At 34.8% G+C, this 15759-nt stretch overlaps 1 protein-coding gene across 1 annotated transcript in view; it reads right to left on the bottom strand.

Moving 5' to 3' along the window:
• The window catches only part of LOC133533589 (synapsin-like), a 117132-nt gene that overhangs the window by 11734 nt on the left and 89639 nt on the right, over positions 1-15759 (bottom strand). The gene's annotated exons all lie outside the window — the stretch shown is intronic.

The raw sequence follows: 15759 nt of genomic DNA, 5'->3' as shown, positions 1-15759 counted from the left end.
TTGCAAATATTGTTCTTCCACATTACTAATCATTTAAACGTATTATTTCCGCGAGCAATGTGTACCGAGCACTTCCCCAGTTTAATTACGAAATTGTTTGAATAACAGCGGCTCCTGAACGTAAGGAAACAGTCTATTTATGTGGAAAATGGTACAGGTAAACCCAACTGTAGACGCTAGAGCTAATCATTCATTGTCAATATACCACGCGCGGGTGCGAGAACCGTACGTTATTTCAGTTCTTGGTTAACTTTATGGGGCCGATATAAATCTTAATTGCTAGTGTGCGCGAAATGTAGCGTAAGTTAAGTACCTCTCTGAAAATACTTTAACCCTTTGAACGACATGAACCCTTAAAGGTGTTGTAAGTTGTCTTGATTATTGCTTATAGCAGTTATAGTGACGAGAACTCGTTTATTTGACCTTCGATCCCATTTTCGAGGCTACCTCAATGCACCTCAAATATTGTCATGTTACAGCGACAGTTCTGTACCCCTAGTGTAAATAAATTCGATTTTGAAACGTGACGTACGCGTTTGCGTTTAGTCTCATTTTCTATGGGTTTTTGAACAGCGCGCCAAGCGGGACGTTTTGGAAAGTCAAAAATCTCATACAAAATGACTCTTAACGCAAACGCGTACGTCACGTTTCGCTGTCGAAAATATTTACACTAGAGGTACTGATTAAAAAAAAAAACTATTTACATATATCCACAAACTGTCGATGTTGACTTATTCAAAGTTTCAGATTTAAGTTCCTTCATCGTCCTCTTAATAATCAACACTAGGTAAATACAAATACTACATTTACAAGTATGAGTGTAAGTAAGTAAGTAAATATTCTTTATTGTGCTCCAAACATTTAAAAATAGACAGGAAATGAAAAAACACGTAAAAGTTAGGTAACAACAGGCGGTCTTATCGCTAAGAAGCGATCTCTTCCAGACAACCTTTGGGTAGCAGGAAACTATGAACTTACAACATTGAACGGGTAGTGCCGATATACATATAATTCAACAAAATGAAGACGCAAACAATATAATACATACCTACATACTAATAAATTATAATAATATATTATTCATATAGCTTAATATTCATCTAAAGTCACCTACTTAATCTTTCTGGTTGGTTTGGTTTGGGTTTGGGTTGGTTGGTTTTTGGTTTAAGGCATTAAGTCCGCAATTCGAAATTGTTCAATAAAGATTAAACAAACAAATAAATGTATGTCCTTGTATTGGAATGGAAGCAAAAGTCAATAAACAAACTTCTGTATCCAATATAAAGTTTACAGGTGCGTGGTTGGCCACAGCGACGACGTAGAAATGCTGCGTTCATTTTACGAAATCGATATAGGATAGATGTAATAAATGTAATTTATCTAGTAATAAATATATCATAGGCTATATAGTCCGGCTGGCGGGAAAGTGCCCTCGTTTCCTGGTCAATGGAGAGAAATTTAATTAAGATGTCTAGAATATTAAACAATTTGAAACGCATCGTTTTGAAATAAATCTTTTTGACGTTGTACATGAAATTACATAGTAGCTACCTTGCTCCATACCATACTTAACAGCCAGTGGCAAACTAAAATTAACATCGCGAGATACTTTATCGCTGTGTATGTTCTCAAATGAAAATACATATGAAAACATGCAAGAACATATAAATAGTGTACTAACAAACATTTTAAAATGGCTAAACAGTCTTAACCTCCATGTCAACCTAGATAAAACTAAACTTATACAATTTAGAAATTATAAAACTGTGCCTGAATCTATTGTAGCGTCAAATGCGAATACGTCAGTAGATGACGTAAGCCATGTTGGTTTTCTCGGCGTTGAAATAGATACACATTTAAATTGGAAGGCGCATATAAATGAGATAAATAAAAAAAAAATCTAATAGATGCTATGCTTTATCGATATTGTCAGAAACTTGCTCCGAAAAAATTGTTATCAGTGCATATTATGGAACAGTCTACCCATTACTTACGTACGTAGTAATTTTTTGGAGAAATTCTGTTGATGTTGATAAAACATTTATATAGCAGAAAAGATGCTTAAAAACTGTTTTTAGAATGTACGTGGATGAATCGCTACGTGAAGTGTTTAGGGAGAAGCGCTTTTTGACCCTTACCAGCATTTATATATTAGAATTAAGCCTATTTGTAAAAAAACACCCTGAATATTTCACAAAGCGTTCATGCAAAGAAAATATCAGATCACAATATAATAAAAAAAGTACGTTCATATCTGCTATTAATGTCTTCAACCATCTGCCAAACGAAATAAAAAGCCTCGAAGGAAATACTTTTAAAAGATGCTTAAAAAACTTTTTCATAGACAAAGTCTATGTAAACCTAAATGTATATTAAAATATAGTTTAAGATAAAATATTAAAAACTAGTTTAAGTTAAAAATAATTGTATGCCCGAGAAGGGTAAAACTGTTGATACTCATCAAAAAATGTACCTAATAGTCATATTCTTGTACCTACACAGTTTGCACAATAAATATTTCTGATTCTGATTCTGAAGGTGCGATTCGGTCTAGGATATTTAAAAGTTAAGTACCTAACATATTTATTACGCCATGTAGGGTCAGCATCAATAGTAGCGGATGAAACAACGCTCCAAAAGTATCTGATATTCCGGATAACTTTTCCAAATATTGATAAAACCATAAAATTTATGTTCAAAAGTATATTTTTTAACGCCTTCATTGTTCTACATACATATAGAACAAAGTCACAGAATGGTAGATACTTTTGAAACCTTGTTTGATTCGCTACTTTTGATGCTGACTGTACCTATGTATATTGATAATAGTATTATTTAGATAATGACTTTTATCTCACTGTACTGATTTGTTTTTCGCACCAATTGTAAGTTTTTGTTTAACCCAAAGGTTGCCTAGTAGAGAATGCTTTAAGGCATTTGTACGTCTGCCATTTGCACTTTATTGTATTGTACAATAAAGGTTAAATAAATAATACCTATGTCGCAGTTATATTTATTTATTTTGTGTTGTATTTATTTCCATATTTTGTAATTATCTGAGGCATCGCCCCAACAAATTAACTAATTTTACGTAGTTTTTCTTTGTCTTGAACGAAAGTACCTATTCTTACTGTTCTTATCTATGCTGTCAGAAACCAAATGTAGTTTATATTAACGCTGTTGGTCTTAAGAGCAGCTAAAATCTAAAAGTTTTGACAGACTGGTTATCCTTTAAGTTGCTAAAAACACTTCCCAGAACTCTTAATATGAATTCTCATGTTCTTTAATCTTTGTTACAGACACCGTAACTAATACTTGATGCGGTGGCGATGATGGTACAGGACAGAGTTAAGCCGAGTAACGTTTATTTGTATGATTCACTACTTGTGACTAAACAAGTTTTAGTAATCAAATCACCCACTATTTCCCGTGAAATGCGATTACGTCCATCAATCAGGTAGCAAGAAACTTGGCACGTTTTCAATAGCTAAAATCATCCTCTAAATGTGTACTATTGACAAACAATAAAATGACGATTTAATAACATCTCCGGAAACTTTATCGTAATCTTGAAGGTCATTTTATTTTATGCGTAACAGACGAATGGAAATCGGAAAAAGTAACGATAAATATTTTTATTTAAAGCATAAATCAGGTCAGTTAATATAAACCTTGTGCATAATGTGAATGGGGTCGTGTTTACAAAATGATATTGCATAAGCCAGTTGTAACATTTGATATGAGCGCGCAGGGAACTAAACAATAAGCAGTAAAATGTTTTAATTGCTTTCTTCTCGGTTCTACATCGACCAGACTTTGAATCACATCGCTGGGGGGGGGGGGGGGGGGGGGGGGGGGGGGGTTCCAAATCAAAACATTAACACGGCAACGGCATACATTTCCAAAGCCGTATATATACGGCTGCATAAATGCATTCAGGCACTTATTTGTAAAGCTCCGAATTTTCGTAAATGTAATGTGTTATAAATCTTAATAATGAATCGTTTTATTATAGGCAACTCATTTCTTATTAATAATAATAATAATAATATAATAATTCAGCCTATATACGTCCCACTGCTGGGCACAGACCTCCTCTCATGTGCGAGAGGGCTCGGGCTATAGTCCCCACGCTAGCCCAATGCGGATTGAGGACTTCACATACAATGCACCCTTGAATTTCTTCGCAGATGTATGCAGGTTTCCTCACGATGTTTTCCTTCACCGAAAAGCTAGTTAGTAGTTAGTTAGTAGTTTTATTTATACTACAAAATTTTGCGAATCCACTTTCAACCAAACCAATGTGAGATATGCAATGTACCTGGTTTCTATTGTATTGGTAGGTACTAGGTATTTAGTAACAGATAGTTTTCACCGTTTATGTAATAGAAATGAAGGCAATATTGTGTAACTAGTTGAAATTATTTATCTAAGTACAGTCAGCATCAGATAAATGGTGGTAACTTGCAAGTCTTGCAACTAATTTGAGTTATTAAGTAATTTAAAGGTGTTCCGATATATTTGGAATTTAGGGTAGGGATAAGGATTTTATGGTTCCATATTTTCTTATACTTATTATACATGACGGCCCACTGATGGTATCCTGATCTCTCAAACATATATCCATCTCGCCGGAGGCGGCGTCGTGGGCGGCTCAGCATCAAGTGTTTTGCTCCGCAAAGATCCCGGTTCTTATACGCTAAATTTGATATAAATTTTATTTCAACATCAGTATCTCTCGCGTCTACACACATGTAGTGCGCAGCTGATGAGCGCTACAACACGATACAGGAATCAAGTTAGTATCATATTTAATATTTCTGAATACGTCTTGAGGTATACTTCCTGCGTCTTCCGATGACGCATCCATACTCAGGCCAAAGCAAACTCAGCGTGTATATTGCCAAAGATGGTATGTCACCGATGTAGTTTAGTGATTAAGCATTGTTGTCCGGTCAAAGCCTCAGTTTTCGAACATGTTTGCCTGTTGCAAAGTTTAAAATCCGCCGAGTCAGCGACTGGGTTTTACGTTTTTTTTTTCCTGGAAAGTAAAAATATCTTTTTTCTTATATTGCTGGAGTATCCAAAAGGACACGGTCAATAATAACTTTAAACCTAAACGCAGCTGCGTAATCGAATGAAGAAGAATGAATAAGTTAGGTACTGACAACAATTGCTAGACTGCGATCGTGAATGGTATATAAGTAGAATATCTGAATTTTATATCGATTTAAGTACTAATTATTTTTTTCTACGACGTATGTCTAACTAACACTGCAGCTCATCAGTCAGCTGACAACTAGATACTCGTACTAACTACACATGGACGCTGTCAACTATAGCGTAGTCATAGGCGCCATTTGCATATTTGTATTAACTGTATTAATAGACAAATGTAGGCTGGCAATGCAGTGTGTACAAGGGAGCTCTGAGAACCTTACTCACTATCAGAAATATAACACATACGATATACGAGTATATAGTGAGTGTGAGCACGGATTATAATTATTTACCTAGCATTGTTATTGTGGTTTTCTTTAAGGTGGTTCGATTTTCATACAAAAAACAATCGCTATTTATTAATTAATTACACAATATTATTACATAAATAGTTGCGCATCTATCTACTTTCGAATATTCATTTGCGCTAAATTAATAGAAAAACTTTGTTTCATACAGAAATCATGCAATAATCAACGTAATATTTTCATAAATTTTACTCATGTGTGTGTGACAAATGTCGTGTACAAATACATTGCGGCGTTGCCACTCCATGCATCGGCGCGACGTTGCGATGTTTGACGCGTTTTTAGCTGACTCTGTCGACACTGACACTCAGTGTGACCAGGCGTACGATAATTGTCGTATATGTACGATAATTTGGGCCCCGGTATGACGTAATGTTCCAAAGAGCATTATCGTACACTAAAGTACTATAATTTCAGCCCTTGGATGATGCCACCTTAAAAGTCTAGTAATTTGAAGCAAAATATGAACTTTCTCTCAGAAATAGGCTAAAATTAGTATCTTTTGGGTGTTCGGCTCCTTGGTGTAAGTTTAAAGTTTAAAATGTCACAATTTCCTGTATACCGTTTGAGTCTATCCCAAAAATACACAAACATAAACAGATTTTTGGCGCAATTTAGACGAAAATTGTCTTTTTTTTTATTATTAATTGGAAGTTTAAGCTTATTTTGCAAGACATTTTTAGGGGCTGCCTTTTTGATTGGCGTACGATATTTTTTTCAACGGTACAATAATATTGACACTCAAGTACGATAATTCTCTTCCGCTCACCTGGCAACACTGCTGAAACTTGACAGGACCTGGGGGCCTACCGCGAAAACCTAAATTCGCAAATTGTGGGGATCTTTCTCTTTTACTCTCACTAAGACGTAATTAGAGTGACAGAGAAAAATGCCCGAAATTGACGAATTTCGATTTTCCCGGTAGCCGCCCTGGTGCTTGAGGTACTTGATAGAAAACAAAGCTGCCGCATGTTCTGAATTGTGATTTTATGTGTTTTTGGATTGAAAATGATAGCAACGTCTAAATCAAGTTACAAAAATCATCGATATTCTGGTCCGCGAAAAACCAGGAAAAGTGTAACTGTAATTGGAGTCTACAAAAATGACCAATTCATAGAAAATATGACCTAGAAACTAGTTCACTTTTATAAAACTCAATTTTGCCCGAGATTGTACTTAGGCGAATACCTAAGGGAGCTAAGTGTATTGATCTTGAATAATTAGTTGGCTAATACATATATGACTCCAACATGATATGGACATTTACATCATAACTATTATACCTAGTTGGTTACTAAGTTCTGTTACTCGATTTCTTTCTTTCTTCCTAGCGTTGTCCCAGCATATTGCCACGGCTCAATGGAGCTTGGGGTCCGCTTTGACAACTAATCCCAAGATTTGGCGTAGGCACTAGTTTTTACGAAAGCCACTGCCATCTGACCTTCCAACCCAGAGGGTAAAACTAAGCCTTGTTGGGATTTGTCCAGTTTCCTCACGATGTTTTCCTTCACCGAAAAGCGACTGGTAAATATCAAATGATATCTGTTCTGAAGTTCTGTTACTTGATTTGCAACCTCTTTATTTCCGTTAAAACAAATGCTACCGAAAAAATAAAAAATGACATAATGTGGTGGATTTGTGAGCTATAATTATATACCACACATAACGCTTATCTCGTCGTATCTATAATGAATTGGGGCCTAAAAGAGAATCGTATTCCAATTTTTTGAAATGCTTGTATTACTTTCTATATTAACTAAAAGTTGCCTCAAAATTCAGCTTTTATACTAAAAACGGCTTTAAATATGTTAAATTAACAAAATATATTTTAAAAGATGGTTTCGCGCCCAAAACGCTCTTTGAAAATTGTGTGACGTCACAGTTTATGGTTTGACACATAACTACATACACACGTAGAAGATACGAACTGTCAACTGATATTTGTCATTTGTTGTTAATCGCCTAACTGTCAACAGTGTCAATCCGAGAGTTGTGACGTCATCAGAATCTTCAATGACGTTTCGAGTTTGGTCACGTGACGTGTGCCAAAAGATATTTTAAATTCAATATTTACAAAAATATGGTCATTACAGGTCCCCTAAAAGTAGTTTAACATGTTCGTATAATCCAAAAAATTTTTTGGGATACAATTATGCCCTAAGATTTGTAGATGGAAACAACTCTATTGCGTTGCACAAATGTGGGCACCCGCCAAACATGATTTTGGGTGTGTCATACTCAGGGCTAACACAGATTCATTTCTGTGAAAAAGGTGTGAAAACCGGAAACTGGAAACCGTTCTCGAACCAATAGTGAAGCCCTTAAGCCACACCCTATTTCAAAACCAGCCATGGATCTTTGAACAGGACTCAGCTCCTGCACATAAGACAAAAACAACTCAAGCCTGGTTTCGAAGGAACAAAATTGACTTTATTGCCCACGAAGACTGGCCGTCCTCCAGCCCGGACCTTAACCCCCTGGATTATGCCATATAGCAGGTTATTGAGGAGAAAGCCTGTGCTAAACCCCACACAAATCTTAACTCCCTCAAGCGGGCCATAGTTAAGACAGTGACGGAATTAGACATGACAATCGTGCGTGCCGCTATTGATGACTGGCCTCGTCGTTTGAGGGCCTGTGTCAAAGCCAGAGGAGGCGATTTTGAATGATATTGTCATATGTAATTCCTGATTTTGTGTACTTCATTTTAATATATACTTTATTAAACTTTCGTTGGTATATTTTATGTAGATAAAGATTATTGAAGTAACAGAATTTAATAACCAACTAGGTAGAAAACAATGCAATACATAAACACATAAATTGGATATGATGTGATCCGTTGAATGAAATTGACAATAAATAAAATAAATAAATAATTTTCTATCTCTAGGCATTGTGTGAAACTTCTAGTTGTGACAAAATATCGGGAAATCAATAATATAAACAAACATGGTAAATATCTCATTTCTTTTTATAATGGTTATAAATAGAAGGCCATGCAATTTTGTAACTCACTGTAATTTAATTAAATGTATCGTAAAAAAAATGTTTTAATTCTACTGTAAAATAGTACCTACTTTTTTAAAGGCTGGGCAGTAAGGGATTGCTTTAATTTTAGAACAAAACAGCGTTTTTTTTTTTGAAAAAAATACCGGAAAATCTGACTTACAAATTTGGACTTTCTTAGATTCATTCTACTTAGACTCTTCTCCACCCTAGCATTAAAGAAAGACATCCTAAAATATCCATACCATTACGTCACATTTTAGTGTGAAAGAAATTTCAATGTAAAACTAAAATTTCAATACAAATTTTCGGGTTTTTTTAACACGAGGATTGATTATGCTAGTGATTCTGAGTTGGAAGAACCCAAAAATATCATGATGTGTGAGAATCAGATTTTTAATATTTTTATGGAAAACGCTCATATTTCTCATAAAATAATTTATTAATAATAGGTACCTACTTGATAATACTGATAACAAAAAAAAATTTTATGAGTCTCGAACCCACATCCTCTTGCATGTATTTCCACGTACATACCGCAACGCTATTGAAGCCTACTCACGCTGTGCCAAATTGTCTACTACAAGGATCCCAGTAAGACTGTTTGAATGTGTGAGTGATACTTAGAAATAGAGTCAAGAAACATTCTGTCGACATTAAGGGGTAGTTTTTGTACAATGAAGTGTTCAATGTTTGTTGTAATAGTTCAATATTTATTTAATGAGTGCGCTAAACATAATTTACAGTATAGAAATACCAAGACTACTCCACAAAAAAATTAAAACTCAAAATTTGCAATTGTGGCGCCATCTAGTGAGGTTTAAGCTTTGGGTAACCTAATCGAACCACCTTAAGGTGGAGGTGATTCCCCACATGGGCTGCTCCAAATTCAAGCGGATATAATATATTTTCTGTAGTTTGAAACGATGTTTAATAACGCACTATACCTGGGTGTTTGTACTGTATAAACCTTGATATAGTGAATCGATTCAAAGGAATATACATGAAATATCAGAATTTTTAATTTTTAGGAATATATTTATATTTTTTGTATTATTATTCATGCATCCCGTTTTGACCAGGTTTCGTAAGATAGGACAATTTAGATATTTATGTAGTACCTAGGAACGAATAATAATAACGGCTTCCTATCCTAGTCGGTAATGAAAGGTCATTATGTGTCATTACCACGAAGCAGGAGGTCGCGGTTTCGAATCCCGGTAAGGCCGTTTATGTTGATCACGAATATTTATTCCTGAGTTATAGATGTAATGTTAATGTATATTTAATACTGTAATGTATTTATACATATGTATATTTATCTATATAACTAACAATAAGTAGTATAAGCTGTGTGCTATAAAAAAAAGAAACATTTATTTACATATCCATTATAACAGTCTGTTTATTTGGTACCGGAAATAATTAACCAATCTCGAAATCGCGAAAAATAAATTTAGTCCCCCATAGAAAATGTCAAAGACAAGCCGAAATGTATGAAACAGCGATTTTTTTTCCAGATTTCGGGGTTGGGCCCATAGTAAAAGTTGCTCAGTTTGACCTATACATTCACCCCGTAAATTATTGCAGGTGATTAAATAAACACCATGTAATACAGACGTATTACAATAACTGTACAAATATTAAACTAAATTAATAATTAGCTTAAATTTCAGGTAGGCCCTTGAGGCATTGTACTATTGTAGCTGGGCTTAGTTTGGGGCTAGATCGATCTGTGCAAGATTGTCCTCAAATTTATTTAACTTGGCCATGATACCATGTCCAATAGCTATGTCTTGGCGTAAAGACTAAGCATTGGCGCCAATGTCATACGGAGCACAAGATTTGCTCTTTAGCCACCATTATCAATAGATCAATCTACCGATAACAGACTCGTAGAGGCATTCAATTCAAATAGCCTAACAAGTTGTTGACAATAGCGCTTAATGACTATAAGCAGGCGAGAAATAATATCATAGTGTCTCAATGGAGTATTTATTGTAGTTAAAGGACGAGGCAATTGTCATTTATCACTATGACCGCCTTTGATGTTATCTGTACGCGCCGATTGGTACTAGATACACAAATGCGTTGAGCGTTGTGCATTCAAAGTCAATTTATCTCATATTTATTGCAGTCGTAAGCTATTATAGCGCCTGTAATGACAAAGTAGACGTCCGCGTAACGATATAATTGCACGTTTTATACGGTCTGACTAAGTTACTTATTGCTGACATCCCTAAGTTACTAACTTATTCGAGAACTAAGGTATTAGTAATATTAACTAATTAGTTGTATCGCTATATTTAGTCATGGTTTCGCGGTTTACCTTGTGTATTAAAAAAAACATTTGAATGACAGGAATTATGAATTGGTCTCAAGGGAGGAAAATAAATAAATAAAAATTACAATGAATCAATATTTGCGGTTGATCGGAATTCTATTATTTGTGGTATGTGGCTAGACGCTAAAAAGCATTACCTTGTTTTTGACCTGAGGAAGTTCATCGACTAAATTAACTCGATACACACAGCATAGAGCGTGGTTATGAACTTTATGTTTTGGTTTTGTGCCTCTATCTTTGCGAAAGAGAAATAGCGTATGATATAAAAATCATGGTTGTAGAAAGACAATTCATAGCTGCGGGTGTTAATCCGGGAATGGACGGGAGGCGTATTATGATTGTATATTGATAATCTGTCAGTGTCAAAAGTGGCGATTCTGGTTGAAGAAATGTCACATTTAGACTCAGATCAGAAAAAAATATGTGGAGCTGACTGCCAGCCTGCACTAGTTGGAGAGGCCTCATATTTCTTAACGTTAAAAATGTTTTTAACGTTAAGAAATATGAGGTTTATGCTCCATTTTTTGTCTTATGAATTATTCTATATTTAAACGCTTTAGCGATTTTGACTTATCTGTACGGTTTAAAAATAATTTAATTTGAATATTAGTAAAATAGTGGTGATTAATCTATTTTACAGTACATATGGTGCTACTTTTCCGCACTAGTGCGTAAATTAGCACATTATGTAACTATGTCGAAACTTTAAAGAGCCATATGTACTGTAAAATTTTGTACGATACACGTGCGAATAGATAATTCGCAACTCGTGTCGATTTATAACACTCCCTTCGGTCGTGTTTTAATTTATCGCCACTCGTTACGTATTTCCTGTTTTTCGCACTTGTATCGTAAATAACTATTTTACAACATAAATAAAATTAAAAGTGTTTTTATTCTTAGTGATACCGCCTGATGTTAGCGAAATTAGAAGTCGTCAGCGCTCAAAAGTTTAAATTGAAATAACTTTATTTCGAACTTGACGTCCATATGATTATAACTTATATATCTAGAAATAGTATTACAATTATTTAGACAAAACAAACAAAACCGAAACATTACATAACAAGGCGGCCATATTATAGGCGGCTAAGATAATGTTGCACTTTGTTACCCTACACACGTTGCTTGCAGTGTGACAAATCTTTGTGCAGCAGAGTGAAATATGAAACACTTATTCCAACCACTTCCGCTGAACAAACAGATGCATGATATTTAATCAAAGGTATGCACCTAAACGTAAAAATCCAAGTACCTAGTCGTTAAAATCAGTACCCCTAGTGTAAATATTTTCGACAGCGAAACGTTACGTACGCGTTTGCGTTAAGTGTCGTTTTGTATGAGATTTTAGACTTTCCAAAACGTCCCGCTTGGCGCGCTGTTCAAAAACCTATACAAAATGAGACTTAACGCTAACGCGTACGTCACGTTTCGCTATCGACTAAATTTACACTAGGGGCACTGAAGTAAGTCTAACCTATTATAGCGTACACTACTAATGTTAACGTATGTCTACGATCAGATGAGGCCAACTCTTGACTTAGATCATCCTTGAGCGGCTTCCTAATTCGACGTTAATAAAGCTCTAATCGATTACAGCTATCTATGTATATGGTCAGAAACCTACTGACGCATGCGTTTGTTATAAAATCCGAAAGAGTTTGATGATTTACAAAACATTTCATTGTTATATCGACATGTCAAAGCGGAACTAATGTAATATTTGGATTGTAATTGCTGACCTACTTAGTTGTTAGACTAAACTATAGTTCTAAATGTCCTTACAATGGACTCATATAATAAATATTAGAATGTGTAAAAACAAAGGACTGCCGCTGAAGGTGGTATATAGGAGGAAATTACAACAGTTTGTCCGTGCAAGGCTCGACCCAGTTTGATAAGATACATCTAAGTATGTAAGCAGCCAACAGTGTGATTATAAAATGCATGCGATGTTAGAAAATTAAGAATGCAAATTTAATTAATACTCGTAATATCACAATACCTATCATCTATTGGGCAAATGCCCTGTCTCTAAAATTAGAAGAGGAATGAAAGGGTAATTCCACAATATATACAAAGTATATATTTACCTATTTATGTATGAATATAGTCGTCTGGTACCCATAGTACAAGCTTTGCTTAGTTTGTGGCTAGGTCAATCTGTGTAAGATTACCCCCAAATATTTAATGATTTATTATGATGTCGATGCATGTTGGCTTTATGTCGACTGAATACTGATACTAAAACTGTTTTAAGACCTTATTGTAACGTATTCTGGCAAATAAACATTTCTAATTTCTAATTTCTAATTTCGAAAGTGTGCCTAAATTACAACTGCCCAAGTGCCCATGCTCGTAGAGAAAGCATTTATAGCCAATGGATTCAATATCCTAGCGATAATGACCTTACAAATATCTTCCATAGTATGATTAATTGTCCAATTTGTGTAACAGCATCCCTTTATGAAAACTTATTCAGTCATTAAATGTTACGTGTAACTAAATTCTAATATTGAATACAGCCCAGAGCCTTTTAACCTCTTTAAGACCTAACAATAACCATAAATATTACTTAAGATCAAGACGACCACGGGCCAAACCGAATCAAGTAATCGAAACGAAGGGACAATGAAATATATCTTTATTAGGGAACAACGGATACACAATGTATCATACATTCTTGCAGCTTCTGGGCTTTCGAGTCACGATTGTACCATACTCGCATAAGTAAAGGCACCTCTCGGAGTTAAAAATGTCCAGTGTGTCATTCTTGACATTTTTAATGGGTACTTATGTTGAACAAGAGAAGTATCAAGTGTCTTCCCGGTATGTGTCGACGTAATACATTTTCAGATTTGAGTCGGACCCCATTTATGGTGACGAATAATACAAACAATAAATCGACGGGTACTCGTGTAAACAACTTTGTAAAGAATAAATAACTAGCTTCGGAAGTGTACAAGTATCTCTGTAAACCCACGTTTCTAAGTAAGCGGTTTTCTTCGAAACCATGTAGACAGGAGATACTACAAATATTTGGATTATAACTTTTGATTCTAACCATACGAGCTACAAACTTAATGTTATTTGGATCACGATCGTGGATTTGGAGTGTTTGTTGTTTGTTGGATCAAGGAAACAAAGGCCGGTTCTAGGTCTGAGGTTATGATTTTATTGACAATTATCTATTAAATATACACAACACACCTACACTATCTGATATTAAGTTGTTGGTTGAATGTGTGTACAACGATACGAGTAGCTTATTATTAAGGTGTAAACCAGTAAACTAAATTCACAATAAATGAAACTGTAAAAAAAGTCCCCTAGTAATAAGTAGAGCATGCAACGTGCGCTCTTCTTTCTCGTAGTGGCCACCTTTGCGTAACTGCTCTTACTTTGTATTTTATAGGGTTCCGTAGTCAACTAGGAACCCTTATAGTTTCGCAATGTCCCTTTTTTCGTCTTTGACGTCCGTCCAAGGCTTTGCTAGAAATTTGCAATTCGGCATAGAGATATAAACTTCTCATGTCAACAAAGTGGTAACACAAAAACTATTTTTTTTTGGGATATACAAAATTTTTTTTCGCTTTAACCTACCTACTATGGTATGGGGTTGGGGGTGTTGTTGGATAGGCTTTACAAAACGAACACGGGTTTTCATGAACAATTTTTTGATAAGGTAAATTCGGAAATAATCTCTCCAAAAGAAAATAAATATTCGTCCCCTAACTTTTGAACCATGTACTAGAAAATATGAAAACAATCGTGAAAGTAAAGTAAGGACTTTCAATGAAAATTATAGCAAACATGATCGGTTAGGCCATTTTTGAGTTATCGCAAAAGGTCTACCCTTCTAAGTAAAAAAAAAGCGGTCAAGTGCGAGTCGGACTCGCGCATGAAGGGTTCCGTACAATTTAAGACGTATTAAAAAAAAATCTTCTTACTAGATCTTGTTCAACATTTTACCACTTTGGACACACATTTTACCACTTTGGAAGTGTCTCTCGCGCAAACTATTCAGTTTAGAAAAAAATGATAATAGGAACCTAAATATCATTTTTGAAGACCTATCCATAGATACCCCACACGTATATGTTTGATGAAAAATTTTTTTTTTAAATTTTATGACGTTTAAACAAAAAAACTACTCACTAGATCTCGTTCAAACCAATTTTCAGTGGAATTTTGCATGGTAATGTATATAATTTTTTTTTTTTCGATTTTTCATTCTGTTATTTTAGAAGTTACAGGGGGGGGGGACACACTTTTTTTCACTTTGGAAGGTTCTCTCGCGCAAACTATTCAGTTTAAAAAAAAAAGATATTAGAAACCTTAATATCATTTTTGAAGACCTATCCATAGATACCCCACACGTATGGGTATGATGAAAAAAATTTTTTTTTTTTAATTTCATGACGTATTAAAAAAAACTACTTACTAGATCTCGTTCAAACCAATTTTCGGTGGAAGTTTACATGGCAATGTATATCATATATTTTTTTTAGATTTTTAATTCTGTTATTTTAGAAGTTACGGGGGGGGGGGGACACACATTTTACCACTTTGGAAGTGTCTCTCGCGCAAACTATTCATTTTAGAAAAAAATGATATTAGAAACCTCAATATCATTTTTGAAGACCTATCCATAGACCCCACACGTATGGGTTTGATGAAAAAAGATTTTTTGACTTTCAGTTCTAAGTATGGGGAACCCCCAAAATTTATTGTTTTTTTTTTCTATTTTTGTGTGAAAATCTTAATGCGGTTCATAGAATACATCCACTTACTAAGTTTGAACAGTACAGCTCTTATAGTTTCGGAAAAAAGTGGCTGTGACAGAATCGGACAGACAGACGGACATGACGAATCTAT

This window comes from Cydia pomonella, unplaced genomic scaffold, assembly GCF_033807575.1.
Source record: "Cydia pomonella isolate Wapato2018A unplaced genomic scaffold, ilCydPomo1 PGA_scaffold_183, whole genome shotgun sequence".
NCBI lineage: Eukaryota > Metazoa > Arthropoda > Insecta > Lepidoptera > Tortricidae > Cydia > Cydia pomonella.
This window is presented reverse-complemented; position numbering and strand designations above follow the sequence as displayed.